This window comes from Myodes glareolus, chromosome 23 (genome assembly GCF_982192425.1).
Source record: "Myodes glareolus chromosome 23, mMyoGla1.1, whole genome shotgun sequence".
Taxonomy (NCBI): Eukaryota; Metazoa; Chordata; class Mammalia; order Rodentia; family Cricetidae; genus Myodes; species Myodes glareolus.
In genome coordinates, this window is record NC_142048.1 from 48,260,141 (window position 1) to 48,275,620 (window position 15,480).

General features: G+C 48.8%; 1 protein-coding gene across 3 annotated transcripts in view; it reads right to left on the reverse strand.

The window, feature by feature from the left end:
• Zmat4 (zinc finger matrin-type 4) overlaps positions 1-13,323 on the reverse strand; it is a 364,200-nt gene extending 350,877 nt beyond the window's left edge. For 2 of the 3 annotated variants that reach the window (XM_048456498.3, XM_048456495.3), the window contains exon 1: positions 13,169-13,320. The gene's annotated coding sequence lies outside the window, so the exon portion shown is untranslated. Of the gene's footprint in view, positions 1-13,168 lie in introns of all 3 variants that reach the window. The other variant, XM_048456496.3, reaches the window with a different exon arrangement.
• Positions 13,324-15,480: the final 2,157 nt, after the last annotated feature.

The window sequence follows — 15,480 nt, forward strand, 5'->3', positions numbered from 1 at the left end:
ACTTTGACCTCCACCCAGTCCTGAAGCCACCATTTCATCTCTTTGCACCTCTTGAGGACAACACTCTACCCCAAAGTTGTTTATTTTCCTTGAACCCACTCCACCCAGAGAACCCTCAGCAGCTAGCTCGTTCGTCAGTCCCCACCGAGCTGCGGCTTAGCTCTCAGCCTCGCTGTTGCAGAAACCATGTCTGACCCTGAGCGGCTCCTTTCTTAGAAAGAACCTCCACCTTGAGTTCCTGAGGCAGGGTCCTCTCTCCCCACTCCCCCTTTCTCTACTTCCTCTCCTTCCTGTTTCCAGGATAATCCTCATTGCCTTACACCCAAGGTCAGAGAATTCTGGTCCACAGGTCAGATGGATTTGCGGTGGCGTTCTGCTGTAACCCAGCCCAGCTTACTCCTTTATAGCCGCCCGCTACTGTTGTGTGCTACGGGAGTCAAGTGAAACAGTTGCAGGGAACACAATACGGCCTGCAACGCCTTAAGTATTTACTGTCTGGCACTTTAGGAAGTTTGCCAGCTACTCTTCCCGATCTATAAATACTGCCATTCTCAAAACTCTGTCTTTACCGCCTCTGTACCCAGGCTCTTCAGAGTGAGCCAATCTGGCCCCATGACCTTAAATGCCACTGATGACCCCAAAGTCCTTCTCTAGTCTAAATCTTTGCTCTGGACCCACAACCCACCTTTGCAGTGGACATTCCGATTGGATGTCTCTGACATCCTAAAACAAATTCCCTACTCCCGGTCCTGCCAGCACCCTCCCCCCAGACACATCCTCACCTCCTATCCTTCCACAGCCTCAGACTCACTTCCTGCCCTGTCCCCACCACTCTCACCTTGCATCCTGCAACCCACACCATCCTCACTTCTTATCCTCTCTCTCTGCCCCAACAAGGACCCCCCATCCTTGCTTTCTATCCTTCAACCAGTCTCCATCCTTGCCCCCTGCCACCCTCATACCACAGGCCACCACTCCCACCGTCCTCCATTCCCATCCTCCCTCCTTGCCACCGTGTCCTTCCACTCATCCTCACCTCCTCCCGGGACCTCCCTCCCCATTTGCTCCTTATATAGACCTTTCCGCTTTATTCCAAACCCTTACACGCATCCTCAAATGGTCGGTCTCTCTCAAACCCAAAGTTCAAGTCGTCAGCACATCCTGCCTGCTCCCTCTTCAAGATATAAATAAAACCTCACCACTGCCAATAACCCCCCACCGTGGCTAATCAGAATCCTGCTCTCCTGACTGCCCTCTGCCTAAACGCAGCCTGCTACAGTATACTCTCAGGATGACAGCCAATAATGCTTTGACATCAGAGACCAGGCACACGGCTCTACTCAGGGCTCTACGGAGTTGGAGAAGGCGGAGTCTGGCCTCTGGCCTTGCAGCTACTGCAGACACCCCAGTGTCTCCAACTCTGTAGCCTTTCCTGACCTGGACTGCTGGTCCCCTAGAATCCACATAGACCAGCTCCCCTCTTTCAGGTCTCTGAGAAGTGCTGCTATAGGAAAATCTCTTCCAGACACTTCCTCCCCAAAGGTGCTCCCCTCCTCCCCTGGCTGGCTTGATCTTTCTCCACGCAGACACTAGCCCTCAGTCACATTGACTTGTGGTCTAGCCATCTGTCTCCCCACCTAAGCTCAGAAAGGATGGACCCGAGGGCAGTCTCATCCACCGCTCTAGTCTCACTGCTTAGAGGATTCTGGCCATTCTCCACATCTAGAACATGGAATAAGTGTATACCAAAATGTCCAAAAGGTTTGCTTCGTGTTAAGAAAGTGGGAGGCTATGGAGGAGAAGCCAAATGTTTGCAGCATGCAAACCTCCAAGAGAACCGTTCCCTAGAGCCCACATGCCCCAGCCAGCCATCTTCCTGGGTCACCCAGGGAATGCATTGACTCAAACCAGGCCCCAGTGACACAGGGACTGTCCAGGCAGAATCCTTCTGCAGAGCCTCCTGGAGATCAGGAGGGCCATGGGGAGGAGGAGCTTCTGTGACACAGGGACTGTCCAGGCAGAATCCTGCAGAGCCTCCTGGAGATCAGGAGGGCCATGGGGAGGAGGAGCTTCTGTGAGGCTGACAGAGAAATGCAAAACCAGTTCCTTCCCATCCAGTGTTAGTCACCTGGAATTCTGGCCAAAGAGCGGTGGCTACCTGGGGTGGTGGCAGTGAGGGAACACATCGTAGGCGGCAGTATTACACCACTACCAAGGCTCACTCAGTAAACCTCAGTTATAGTCCAAGCCCGTTTTCCCCCCTGAAAAACAAGGTGCTCTGACCAAATGTTTACAAATGTAAAACAAAGAGCCATCCTAGACTCTGTCTTTCTCTCCCATGTAGAATTTACCACAGCTAGAATTTCCCATCTTGTAACTTTACAAGCAGCTACCCTTAGGACCCGCTGAGAGCACCCACTTATATTTAAACATGCCTCTGGGCGTTACTTGCTTACTCTCCCCTTGGCCCCCAATTTTCAAGTTTTCTTTTTTCTCATTGGCTGATAAATTTGAAAACCCTACGTTCCCAACAGAAGAGGTTGGGTTGATAGAGTGGCAACAGTCCCCAGTCTCCCTTCTGTCTTCCAGGAACCCTACAGGGCAATTCCTTTTCCACAGGAACAGAATCAAGAACACAGCAGAAGAAAATGAAAGCCTTTAAGATCCCAGACCACCCCTGCCTCTGTGGTCTCCTCCTTCACGCTCCTCATTGTCACATTGTCCCAGCCTAGGGAACACAAGGGTTTTCTAAGAGAGCAAGTCCTGTCACAACAGGGTGCCTATAGCATGTCTTAGCATCACCGAGGTGCAGCCCACAACCTTGGCAGTCAGAGGTGTTCCTTGCTCACTCCTGACTTCAGACAGACAGTCCTTAGAGATTGCCCCTCCCACCATCCAATCAGTCACATCCTTCAAAGCTCAATATTCAGGATGTTTTGTCTTCCTGGGTCTTCTGAGACCACTGTTTCCCTCACTGATAACTGTGTATCTCAGCACCTATACTCAGTCTTAGATTGCTGGACTCAGCTAAAGGCCGGCACCCATGCGATGGATTCTGCTATTGGCTCCCCAAGTAGCCACAAGGGCTACACAGGATGCTAATTCACAACCCTCCTTTACCAAGGACATGCAGGTCCATGGGAAACCCTTGCTGCTGATAAGCCAGGTGCAATTTGCAGGAAGAATTCAGCTGCCCTCACAATTTCAGATCCATTCCCTATTGATTTCTTTCCCTGAAAAATGGGGGGGGGGGATATACCCCGCCACATCTGAAACTTCCAAGTACAAAATACCACACAAATTTGGGCTCTTATTAAAATAAATAGAGCAGCAAATTATGTACACACAGTTCCTCAACCAGCCCCGCTCGCCGCAAGCCTGCCCGCTTTTTCCCAATTAAGCCTGCAAAAGTCCCAAGGTTATGCCCATGAGAGCCACCACCGGCCCTGCTGTGAGGAGGGAGTCCAGAGCCTTCATGTGTCCCAACACACGTCATGGAGCCAGCCAGCTGTGTCCTCCACCCCAAGCAAGCTGACTTGGCTCTCCAGAGTTTACGCAACAGAGGAAATCACGGTGGGAAGTGCACACATTCTGGAAAACAAGAACAAATGAGACTCTGGGGCAGGCTGCAGCCAGTGGGGTTGCCTCCGGCTCAGCACCCACAGTCCCTGCACGTCAGTGTGCAGCCCCTGTCAGCACACTGATTTGGTCTTAACTGATTTGGTAAGGTGGCTCCACACTGTCCCGTGGAGATCAGCCAGCCTTCAGGAGCATACAGAGCTCAGCAAATTTAGCTATTCTGCCAAGACCATGGCATCTAGCACCAGAGAGCCTTGGGCTTGTGCCTTCCAATGTCACTCAGGAGGTTTACTACCCTGATTCAGCCACAAGTCTCGCTGAGCCTCAACTTCTCCACTTGGGATACACGGAAACAAGTGACCGGAAATGCTAAGACAGGTCTAATCGCTGTGACAGAGAGCCTGGGCTGTGGCGATCAGGTGGGCCAGAGGTCACAGGTCCAACCACCGGAAATGCAGAGGCACAGAGAATGAGCTCTTCATAGAGATGTGCCTGCTGGATTTCAGGGCTGGATTCAATTGTCACCTTCCCAAACACATGGAGGACAGGTGCCGGTCTGATGGAGTGGGCACTGAGCCTACAAGACTGTCACACATATAGTCGCTGTTTGAACGTCTAGGCTTGGTAGGAGGAATTTAAAAGAGCATCGTTTCTCTGTGGAAGAGGAGGCAGAGGAGTGCCGGAGCTAGAGGGGATGGCGGACACCAAGGAAACAAGGCTTCTAGACACAGCAGGGCCACTTCACATATGGCCTGACCAAGGTAGCATGCACAGGGCTGCACAGGTCTAAGCCAGATGTGGTCCCAGCGCTGCGAGGAGACGTGGACACACGTCCCCAGCCCTATCCCTGAGGCTATCTCCAATGGGTAACCACTGGCAAATGAAATTTAATTTTCTCCAATGGAGTCTCACTCGGGATACAAACCACACCCCAAGCCCAGCAGTAGATGACCAACATGAAAAGAAATCAATGATATTTTTAGAGGTTTTTTTCTCTCATAATACTTTGTCTGGGCATTTTTGAATATATATATATATGTGTATACATATTATAATATATAATATAATAATATAATATATAATAGAATATACATTATATATAGAATAAGAAACTTACATATAATATAAATATATAATATAAATTATATATAATAGTTTCTGATTTTGAGCTTTCATGGAGATTCTGATGTGTGGATGTGTGTGTCTATGCATCTGCAGGTGGTTCTCATACTTTTCTCTGGCTCTCGTTTCGCATTTGTTTTGTCCCATTCTGGTTTGTTTGTTTGTCTTTACTTCTTGGATACCTGACTGTTCTGTAATGAGAGAGGAGAGAAAGGTGCGAATGGGTGAAAGGGGTGAATCTAGGAGGACGGGAGACCACAATGAGACTATATTGTCTGAAAAAAATCTATTTTCAACAGAAGGAAAGGCCATTGTTTCCGGTTTATAGAATAATATTCTCACTGAAAGAAATTTGAAAAACTCAAAAAGTGAAAAACAACAAAACACAATTTAACTGTATCCACTTCTGTGTTACAGCATTCCACTCTACATTAACTACAATTCCACTCTATTTACTTTTCAATCTTTACTTAATAGATGTATTATTAGCACTTTCGGCATCCTTATATATTATTCAGTGTAGTTTTAATAGCTTCTTTGATTTCCATTTTATAGATGACCCATATTAGATTTAATTAATCCCCCACACAATGTGTTGTCGGCACAGATACTGCTGAAAGGAAAAGTCCTGATTAGAGTGACTTCCCACATCTCTGTTTATTCCTTTAGGGTTAATTCCTTGGCAGAGACCTGTTTGTTGGTATAAAGGGCCGTTCCGGAGGCCTGTCTCATATTTTCAAATTATCTTCCCACCAGTGAGGTATATGAATGTCCATTGTTCTCTACAACACTGGGCGGGTCACTGACAGTTTTCATCTTTGCTAATTTATTAGGTAGCCAACAATATCTTGGTTTTAATTTTGCATATTAATGACCAGGCTGGTACATACTCCGGCCACTTATTTCTTTTCTATATGGTTTTGAAATATCTGCCCAGAAGTCTCTGGCCACTTTTCTATAGACAGAAGAGTTTCTAATATTCTGCAGAAAAATAGTTCACAGCCTCCTTTGATGATGCTGTACCTGGGCTCTGACCGTCTTCTCCATTAAAGCATGAACTCTGACACCTCACGTGTATCCTTTCCCTGTAGCTTGAAATAATTTCTTGCTTTGAATTTTTGTTTGAGTTGTATTTATTGTGTGTGTCTGTGGGGGAGTGTCTGTGTATATGTTTGTGCAGTGCCCACGGGGGCCAGTAGAGGGCATTGGATCCCCTAGAACTGGAGTTACAGATAGTGAGCCACCATGTGGGTGCTGGGATTTAAACCCCAATCCTCTGGAAGAGCAGCCAATGCACTTAGCAGCTGAGCCATCTCTCTGGACCCTTATCCCATTTCCTCTTCTCCTATTTCAGTACCAGTGGCTGGCCTCGCTCTCTTCTTTATTCCATCAACTGTCCTCGTTGGGTTGCACCTTTCCTTTTCCCAATGGCGCACGACTCGCCAAGCCAACAGATCTGCCACTAGCAGTGGCAGCAGCAGGGTTGTTGTGGGGAACACATGTCATGGCAAACATGTGAAAATCTGTGGTAACTTTGTGGAGTTGGTGCTCTCCTTCTTTGTGTGGGTTCTAGGGATCGAACGCAATTTCTCCAGCCGTACGAGGTCTCCTGCAGGCCTCAGGCGGTCCATGGGCCTTGCATAGTGAGCTGCTTCCCAAGGAGCTCCGTTACATGCAGGCGAAACGCGCTTCTCTAATAACTCGCATCCTCGCTGGAATTCAGTTGAAAGGCAATGAAAACGCTTGCAGATGTCACCTTGGCCCTGGGAGTTTTCCAGACCTGAGTTGGAAGCGTCTTCAGTGAGCCATCTTACTGACCTCCCTGTAATCACCGTCTTTCCTTAGGTACCCAACGTTTTTCACCTGTCCCAGGCTGGCTCGTCCCTTCTTCAGCCCCGCCCCAAACCTCACCTTCTCCCCTCGGCAGCTACCCAGGCTATTATTCCAGGTCCAAATGAGACTGTGTCGTTTCTTGCCTGAAACCCTTCTACCCCCTCACTGGGCCAACTGGACCCTTTCTACCTGGCAAGCACCCAAAACCCTACTTCCTATACTCCCCCAAAAGACTCATCTTATATAGTCAGATAAAACAGCACCCAGGTATTTCAGGCATGTTGTGCTGTTCTCCCTTGCTTTTGAGTTGTTCAAACATGACTCACCTCTGTCCATCCCTCTCTCACAGAGCTGATAGTCTCAACTTGTGACCTAGTCTCAATCGTTCCTTCCTTCCCGAGGCCTGCCCCAGACCAATAAGCCATGCTGAACCTCACACCTAAGACAACGATCTATTCTACTCAACACACCTATTTCAAGTACAGTCCACAGCCTCAAAACCGAGGAGGAAACTGTGAAGGCGGGTGAAGGTCACTCTGAAGGACAAAGACAGGATGAACCACTCTGGGGGCTTGCAGATATTGCTAACGGATTCCTCAAAGTTCTCCCTCAGGTGTGTTTACTCCACTCTCCCTCTGCAAATAGACTCCAATTCCTTCAACTACTTCCTCTGGATCTTCCAGAGCTCCCCTGTGGTCTGGCTTGCACCCCAGGGGAACCTGTCTGACCAGCCCAGCTTGCACCCCGGGGAACCTGTCTGACCAGCCCTGTATGATGCCTGCGAGGCCCTTTCTTCCTTAGGCTTCTTTACAGCTCAATCTAGCTGTTCCTTGGGCAGACATCCTGCCCTGCAGCCAGAATCTAAAGACTTCTTACGCGATGTTCAGCTCTTGCACACTCAGAGATCAGGAAGTAAAGATCTCCCCCAGCTGCTGCCCAGTTGTCAGAAGGATGAGGCTCTTCCCCTCACCCCACAGACAGCCAGACTTCGGGCCCTGAGGAAGCTCCTGTGGGCCAGGCCTCGGCCTTCTATTAATGTTCCACACATGTTCTGTTTGTTCTGAAGGTAACGGTGAAGTGTTTTATTCGTGGTATGACCCCTGTCATGGGACATTTTGTTCCATTATTTCCGTGAAGAAGTTGAATGGATCGCTATAATTGCTAACCACCGTAAGATTCAAGTTCTCTCATGAATTCCCTGTCTCTCTTCGTGATGCTCCCTTCTCTATCTAGTCCCTTCTTTTGGTTCTGGGTCGTGACAGAAATGCTGCCTTGTGGCCCAGCAGCAACACTGCAGAGTCCCCAGGGATGGCAGAGCAGCCTCCTCCCAAGCCATGACTGGAGATGGAACAGAAGACTGTGTGAATTACAGAGAGTGTAGTCAGGTGCGTGTGGGCAATGGGCGCTGGAAACAGCACAGGGCCAGCAGGGGGTATCAGAGAACTGTCAATGATCAGTGTTCAGCATCCAGGTAAAGAGATGGGAGGAGTCAAATGAATCAAACGGTCTGTCCCATTTGGGAATAAAAAGGAAATGAGCTACAAAGAAAATAGCCCCAATTCTGAGGAAGAGGAAGAGGGCTTAATTCTGGTCTCAGTTCTGTCACGGATTCCCTAGGTAATGCCACCAAATGCTTTTATCTCTGTGAGGTCATTTGCCAGAGCAGACAGGGGATACCTAGGCAATGGGCAGAATGTCCCCATCCAGGTGGTAGCCAGCTAGGGCAGAGGGCGGGGGGTTCTACCCAAGGGGCTTCACAGGTCCCCTGCATTCCTCATACACCCCAAGCACTTCAACTTTCAGCCCTGAAGCCAAGGGCGCAGTTTGGGAGAAATCATCGTAGGGCTCCTCCGGGAGAGAGAGCTGGAGCCTGAGGCTCAGGGAACCCTGCCCTTCCCCGGCTCACGGTCCTCCAGCTCCAACTCCGGCTCACACCTTCTGCTTATCCTTTTCGTAAAGATTATCTTGGAGGCTCACAACCTTCCCTTTTTTAAAAATTCTTGCTGATGGAAAATGCTTCCTCATACCTAATCTAAGTCCATCTGCTGCAATTTCTGTCTATTTTCTCTCGTTCAATCCTTACTGAAGATGGAGAACAGCTGGTCGCCATCCTCCATATAACATCCCCTCCTAAACCAGGATCAGTTATGACATCACCCCTCAGCCTGGTTTTTTTTTTTTTCTTCTTCTTCTTCTGACATACCATCCACTGTGCCTCCTGACCTATCTTCCTAGATTCTAGCTGGGAAGACCAGTCACCATGGCAGCATGGGAGGCTGCAGAGCTGTGGCCTCCACAGCAGGAGGTAGAGTCCCTGGCAAAATCAAAAGAGAAGGTCACTGCAGAAAGGGACCCAGAAGAACACAGTCCGATCTCCTTACACAGGAGGAAACTGAAAGCCAAAGGTGTCAATGAGTGCAATGCCCAAGATCAAATCCTAGGGCTCAAAGTCGGATCCAATATTCCTTTTTTGTTTGTTTGTTTGTTTTTGATAGTGGTGGTGTGGGGGTGGGGGTCGGAGCTCCTTCTATGGCCTAAGCTTGTCTTAAACCCCAGATCCTCCTGCATCCACCTTCCAAGTGCTGGAATTATAGTCACGTGCCACTCACTATACGCAGCTAAAACCCCAACTATGACCACAACTCCCTGCGTAGCCACGGCAGTGTCTCAGCTGACAAGCAAAACGCCACAATCTCTGTTTGCATCTTTCTAATTCTGTCTCTCCTGTCCTGCCAGCAGATGCCGAACTACTTCTACAAACATCTTCTGGGGGTTTTGCTGTTGTTGTTAATACGCAGCTACTCGAGGTGAATGTAGTCTGGAGGTAGTGTGGTGTGGTCTACAAAGATGGAAGAAAGACTTCAACGCCCCTGTAAGTTACACTGTTAACTTAGTGTAAGGAAGTAAATTTGACCTTTTCTAATTGCTGGCACCTTACAAAGAAAAGAGAACAAAGAAACGGAGAGAACGGTAAGCAAACGACACTGTCCACTAATGTCCCCAAGGTCAGGCCCCAGCTGGACCGTCTGGGAACTGTGGAAGGGGGATGGATGGAGGAGTGGTCCCCAGGACAGAAAAGCAGCAGAATTCCTATGCCTGGTAGGAGTCACCTTTGCCCTAAGGCATTTTCCATGTCCGCCTCACAGAACCAGCAGCCCACCACCCATGAACGCTACAAAAGTCTGAGTTAGAACTGAACTTGCTGAAAGGATTACCTCATCCATTCCACCGGGCACTCTGGGATGGCTAACTCAGCATTCCTGGCATCTCTGGTCACTCTTTCTGAAAGGTGGTGAGCAGGGTGTCTATGAGGAAATCTCACCTAGGGTGTCCTGAGATGGTCGGAAGAACCAGAACAGAGGAAGGAAAAAGACAGGCATCTACCTATCAAATCGAGTAAGTTACCTGCGTCAGGTGAACTAAGTCCCCAGCTGGGATGAAGGATGAGGTGTGGATATGCAGGAAAGTGCATCAGATGAACTAGTTACTCATAATTCTAGCTTTGAACACTGGAGGACACTCGAGCATAGAGAACACTGATCTTGGATTTCCAAACAGCCGTTTGCCATTTTGAACAAACAGTGGCACAATGCGGCTTAATCTTGTCGACTTTTAAGGATGTTCCAGACTGCTTCAAACCTGCAGACACACCCTCCCTGAGGAGAGCTGGGAAATTCAGACGTCCGCCAAGAGAAAGAAGACATCATGACAGCGTTTACCAAAATGCCTAACCCAATAAACGTGCTGATTTGATTTCCCCAAAACCACAAAATTAAATTTTAAAAGAAAAAAACAAAAGGACACCTCTCTGATAGAAATTTTAATGTTTCCAATCCTATTTCTGGGCATGATTTTCTTTAACAGCAAAATCAGCACGAGATGATGAGATCGAAGAAGGTTGGCAAAGAGATGACTTATTGACAGGTTTAGCATGGAGAGGGGTGACAAGGAGGGTGGTGGGCACTGAGGTCCAGAGGGATACGAAGTCTCTTATCTGCCAGGGCGATCAATCACACTGGCCTTGGAGCAGCAGAAGGATGGAGCCCTTCCACGTCACAGTAGCTCAGGACAGAAGCCCTGGCTGGCCAACTGGGCAAAAGGAAAACCCTACATCGCTGCACGGTACCCACCCAGCTTCCTAGCTGAAGCTTCCATGCTCAATTCGATAAAATGACAACCAACAAATTTAATCTCCTGAGCATCCATCAGTCCCTTAACACGCCAGCAAGCACCCAGCCTCACAGGAGTTAATCAGCCGCATACCATGAGATTACATTCTCCATCACAGAGGTGCAGGGTCCTGGGGTTTGGGACCACACTGCCCAAGGTAAAGCTACGATGAGGGTGGTTTGAGTTTTGTCAATTACTCTACAGCTCCTATACTCATTTTTTTTTTAGCTTAAGTTGTTATTTTAATGATCTCGGTTCCAAATGAGGAAATACAAGGAAGAAGAATGAGGGGGAGGAGAGGGAGAGAAAGCCAGTGCTCCAGCGTGTCCCACTTGTACATCCCAAAGCTCCCTCGGCTCCCTCCCCCACCCAGCCTTTCCCTCTGTGGATGAGTCACCACAAGGAGCTGTTTTAAAACGCCTTCTTTTAATGTTCCCTATCATGATAGACATCAACAGATCACAGATTGGCATAAATTGAAGGGGGACCCTAAGTTCTGCTTCCGGTTTCTGGCTCCGGATACCTCTCAAACTCAAAAGCTTTCTTCAAATTATTCCTATGTTTATTATAAAAAAAACAGAACAAAACCAAACAGGGTGTCTGCATTCAGGTCACTTTCTCAGTGCTGAGTACTGTCCCCACGACCTCTTTGGGGTCATGTACCTTACATCACAGAGGGAAAAAGTCCTTTAGAACTGCCCCCAACCACCCAAAGAAGTTCAGTTCCACTCAGGGACCTTGGATAGCAGGAGTCGTGCTATGTGGAGCCTGGGGTTTGTTTTGCCTCTTCCAGCCAACACGTGCACAAGAGGTCGGGCATCCTGACCAGCTGCAACTGCACAAGACTAGCCGGCTATCTCTTCAACCACCGGTACTAGAACTTCCAGAATAACAATTCCCACCCAAAACGGTTGCCTAAAGGGAGAGAAGGAGAACCTGTTGTGTGTGGTAGTGAAGAACAGAAGGACTGAAAATGGAAATGATGTGTGGGGCAGAAGAATCAAGGCTGTCACACCTCTGAAGCTGTGGGAAAGGTGTCGCAGGGACGTGGCACTGTTGAGAACCCCTCCCAGGACCCCCCCCCCCCCCCGCCCCCGTTCCGTCAGTTCTCTTTCCTGGTTTCAAGTCTGGGACAGAAATCAAAGGGAAGGAATTCACCGGGACCCACATTCCCCAAATCCCAGGGACTTGTCATATCACCTGGGGACTGGAAGCATCAGAGGATGTCGGAGGTATGACACACCACTGGGTGCCTTGGAGCGAAGGGCACCAGGAAATAGCTGCACGGGAAAGCAGGGAGTCCCAGGCTGTGTACATCACCTTCACCGGCACTGGGGACACCACCTCCTCCTCAAGGTCCACTTACCTAGCAATTCCCTGTGGCAAAAGTCGACTGAAAGGCACTTTTATCAAGTATCAAAAGTGGGTCTCAGCGAAAGTGAGGCCCTTGTAGCCCCCACAGTGTGGGACAGTCAAGAACTAACCACAGGCCATGGTGAGCATTTCCACTTGGAGAGCAGTTACCAGAAGCAGTGTGAGCAGGGACTCCAGCACCATCTTCCTGCCACAAGTCACCTGCGCATCTAGATAAAACTAGCCCCCAGCAGCTTCCCTCTCCCTACAGCCTTGCTTCCCGAGCTGTGGGACCTCAGAATTCCTTTCTCTGATTGGAATGTAAAGCACCCTGAGATAAAATTCAGCCCTGTCCCCACTGTTTTTCGGGGTATGTGTACCAAATCAAGAAAGTCTTCCAGAGTGTTCAAGAGCGAACCAATGAAGTTATTTCTTTGTTGATGGCAAGGGTTTATTTCTCACCAAGTTGGGTGATGCGCAGATGGATATTCATGGGGTCAAACGGGACAGGCTCCTACACCCTGTGAAATTTCTCTTTTCACCTAATGAAGACTGATGGAGAAAGAGTGGGCAAAAGTAGCCCAGGAGAAGATGGGAAAAGTTTGAGGAACGTCTGGAGTTGAAGGGTCACAGTGCTTTGGGCAAGGCAGGTCAAGGTACAGCAGGCAGGGCAGACCCGATGGCAGAAAATCCAATCAAACCAAGCTTGCTTCTGGAACTAGTTCATGGATATGGTCACAGCACAGCATCATTCTAATCCAGGAAGCCGCAGATCTGGGGTCCAGCCTTGGTCACCCAGCAAACCTGAGTCTACACCCTAACCCCGCAGGTCCTCTAGCCCCAAACCAGACCCATTTGATGGACCTGCGCGCAGCTAATTAATAGTAAACAAACCCAGCTCTCGACGGCGCAGAAGTTTTTCCAAATTGTAGGCTTGTTTTCCTCCCAAAAAAACAGAAAACAAAAAAAAACAGTGGGTCTCCACCTTTGTCACCTTTCCTCCCTTTAAACTTTTCTCTTCTGTCTGCAATCCCTCCACCTGTGCTATCTGCAAGCCTGTGCGAAAACACAGCGGAAGCAGCCCCCTCTCCCGGGACACAGATAAAGGTACCTTCTCCGAGAAGCTGAGGGGCTCGCTCTCGTCCGGAGGCTCGCTGCCCGGCCGAGCGCAGGAGGACGCAGCCGGGTTGGAGCACGCTGAGGATGCTGCGTTCCTGCCTCTGCGACCAGACCTTTCAGCAGCTCGGACCAACTGTGCTAGCGATGCACTTAGCAATTATCGGCTGGCGCCGACGCCCCGCCTTCTGCTCTTGTGATTGGCTCTCCAGTCCCGGGCAGGACTGCATTGGTCTCGGCCGACCTCACTCATTGCTTCGGCTCCTACTATTATCTAAGCCATCAAAGGAAATAATTCCATGTTTCATTGACAACCTGTAAGGTTCTCCTCCCGCCAGGTGGCGGGGGCGGGGGGGACTGGGAGTCCAGAGAAGGGAGGGGAGGAGAGCCAAAAAAGATGGGGGTGGTCGAGAAAGGAAGAGAAGGGGTAGGAGGGTAGGGGAGAGAGAGAGAGAGAGAGAGAGAGAGAGAGAGAGAGAGAGAGAGAGAGAGATTGAGATTCTTACCCTAGCATTTTAACTTCCACAGAACAAAGCCCATTGCAACAATTATCTGGCTTATTTCCTTATGTCTCCCCTTGCTGGTAAATATTCCTGAGGCTTGTGGGAATCATAAGGGGACTTCTGTTGTATCAAACGGCTCCGGAAAGCAGAACAAGGTTGAGGACTAAAGAAATGATGCTTTTACACCTTGGAGGTCATCTGAAGGTCATTTCCGATTGTTCAGGGCGTCACGGTATATGCTTTAACTAGTAGTTCACGTGCCTAGTTTTTCCCCTAATGGTCCATTAGCTGCCCCAACCCCAGGTCACCATTTCCCATTTCCCTTTTACTCTTTCTGGAGTCTGAAGAGAGTTGTTCTTAAAGTCCACAAAAGTCTGGGATTTTCTTTCATCACGGGAGGCCCAAATGAGCAGACGATCTGGACCTAAGTACCTGCCAGGAGCCTGTTGGTTTGATTTTTTTTTTCATTATTCCAACCTGCCTTCCTTCCATTAATTGTCCAGTCGCAAAAATCATAAGTCAAAGCAAGCAAGGGGGACAAAAAGAGCGGAGCCTCAACCTACATCTGGTGAGTAATTCAGTTCCTCACTCAGACCCACATAAAGAAGGGTCTGACTTTGGGCCAGTTTTACGTTGGTTCACCCTGTGAAAAGGACGTAATTTAGAATCTGCTAAGAGAAATGACTAAGAAGGATCTTTGAAAGATAAAGTGCCCAGCAAATCTACTTCCAAGGCAGAGAGCGACTCACTGACAGAGCCTGTACTTGCCTGCCCCGTGAAGGCTGTGGGTTAACCTTCCGGGTGCTGTGATTTCATTAACTCAAAGGAAAGGGAGGAAAAAATAAAGTTCCAGGTTCATTAGAGCCATCCTTCAGGCTTCTCTACTGGAATTCCACCTCTTTGGAAAGACAAGCCCAGCCCCACCCTGTCCCACTTGTCCTGGGCTCTGAACAGCTGCCATCCTCTTGTCCCTCCACCTGGTGGGGTAACACACATACATGCTGGCTCCCTAAATGCTTTCTGTATGCCGGGAGGATGGAGATACTATGGAGATGGGCAAGAATAGGAGATAATTTATTACACTCCCCTCCTGTAATGACCCACTTGGCAGCGAAGTTTCTTCCCCTGCACACTCCTTGCACGCATGCTCCTCTCTAAACAATACATCTAACAGCCTCAGAACCCCCTGACCCCACCGACTGCATTAGACCACATGTATTTTTACATAACAATAGGATGAGTTCTCGGACTCCTGGAAAGATCAAATATGGACAGTTTCTATTGAAGTGTATTCCCGACATATATAGAAGGGCTGATCCAGCCTGAACTAGTTTAGGCAGATGTAAAGTAAGGCAAAACTGTGTCCTCCTTTTGGGAGAATCCCCCGTTTGCCATCATTATGTCTCTGCATATGCATTAGCCAGGCCGTGGAGGCTCAGGCCTTTAATCCCAGTGCTCAGAAGGCACGAGCAAGTGCGTTTCTGAATTTGAGGCCATCCTGGCAGCCTGGTCTATAGAACAAGTTCCAGGGCAGCCAGGGCTACACAGAGAAAACCTTGCTACAAAAACCCTAAAAAAATAAAATAAAAATAAAAATAAAAATAAAAATAAAAATAAATGCATCCTGGGAAGGGACATGCAGAATAGATAAAGTGATTGTACAACCTCTATTTAAGTAGAGAGTCACTTCAAGTATGTCCCTTACTCACCAACCCCTCTTTCTTCCGACCCTACAGAAAGAGGCCTCCGGCTGCAGCCTAAAGCTCAGGAGAACTTTCACTCATGTGGTCTACTGCCAATCTTT